General features: G+C 47.7%; 1 pseudogene; it reads right to left on the bottom strand.

Annotated features, from left to right (window-relative positions):
• Positions 1 to 265: 265 nt before the first annotated feature.
• On the bottom strand, positions 266 to 900 carry LOC130868477 (40S ribosomal protein S2-like; annotated as a pseudogene).
• Between the last annotated feature and the right edge of the window lie 550 nt (positions 901 to 1,450).

The following is a 1,450-nucleotide window of genomic DNA, read 5'->3' as shown; positions in this document are numbered from 1 at the left end:
AACAAAAACCACAAAATAAAACAACAACAGAGCCGGGCGGTGGTGGCGCACGCCTTTAATCCCAGCACTTGGGAGGCAGAGGCAGGTGGATCTCTGTGAGTTCGAGACCAGCCTGGTCTACAAGAGCTAGTTCCAGGACAGGCTCCAAAAACCACAGAGAAACCCTGTCTCGAAAAACCAAAAAAAAAAAAAAAAAAAAAAAAAAAAAAAAAACAACAACAAAAAAAAAACCTTGCATCATGGAAACATCTGGAACCTGGATACTCTAACTAGAGTCTCTAGTATGGGTTTTCACAAGATGGTCAGTGAATTCTTGATGAAGAGACTTGGTGAACACAGGCTCTTGGCAGAGGTCAGGGGTCAAGTAACTGCAGGTCTTGGAGATGGCATCAAAGGTGCCCTTGGCAAAATTGAGCAGGGTGGCAGTACACTTCCCTGGCTGATGTACAGCAGTCAACAACACCGGCCAGCAGCAGCAGTTTCTTGGGCACAGGAGCAGAGACTATGCCACTGCCTCTGGGGGCAGGGATGAGACGCACCAACACAGAGCCAGAGCGGCCTATCTATCACCCTACAAGAAACAGTGTGGGACTTGCCAATCTTGTTGCCCCAGTAGCCTCTCAGCACAGAGACAATGGGAAGCTTGGCTTAGATGACTGGACTGCCCCTAGGATGGCAGCGGCTACATCCTTGGAACACTTAACACCAAGATCAACATGACCATTGTAGTCCCCAAAAGCCTTGAGCCTGGTCCACTGGCCAGCCTGAGGTCTGCTTCTGCATTGGCATGATCTTTAGAACCTCATCCTTTAGGGAAGCTCCCAGGAAAAAGTCAAGAATCTCAAATTCCTTAATGGGCAAGGAGAACGGGTAAATCTCCTCCAGGGACTTGATCTTCATATCCCTGGACCAAGCAGCCCAGCTTGATGATGGGGATCCACTCCTTGTCTTTGGCTTTACCTCCACAAGCCCTATGCCCTCGAACATGTCTGAGGCACCTAAGACTGTTGCTGAATCCATTAGAAAGAAGAAATTTTCTTTTGAATTTTATAGGGGCTCACACCTAAGGATTTGCCTTGAGCCTCAGAAACTCTGGACTTGGAGGACTTTTGAACAGTGTTGGAGTTGTGAGTTGTGAAACTTTGGGCGAGCTTGGAAATGATCCAAGTGCATTTTGTATTATGAGATGGATGGACAGCAGTCTTTGACGGTCCAAGAAGGGCTCTGGTGCAATCAATGGGGCAATCTACTAATAGAATCAAAGTCAGATGGCATTATCAGGAGGTGACAGAAAGTATAGGAAAAGATGCCTACCCGGAGGAAGTAGATAACTGTAGGCATGTGAGGAAAGTGTTGCCCCTCTTTCAGTCTGCTTCCTGGTCACCATGAGGGAGTCAGCTAAGTTCCACACGTACTCCTCTAGGATGAAGCTATGCCTCACTTTGGACCC

The sequence above is a fragment of the Chionomys nivalis genome, chromosome X (genome assembly GCF_950005125.1).
Source record: "Chionomys nivalis chromosome X, mChiNiv1.1, whole genome shotgun sequence".
NCBI classification, from domain to species: domain Eukaryota; kingdom Metazoa; phylum Chordata; class Mammalia; order Rodentia; family Cricetidae; genus Chionomys; species Chionomys nivalis.
The sequence above is the reverse complement of the archived record's forward strand: the minus strand, read 5'-3'. Positions and strand labels throughout refer to the sequence as shown.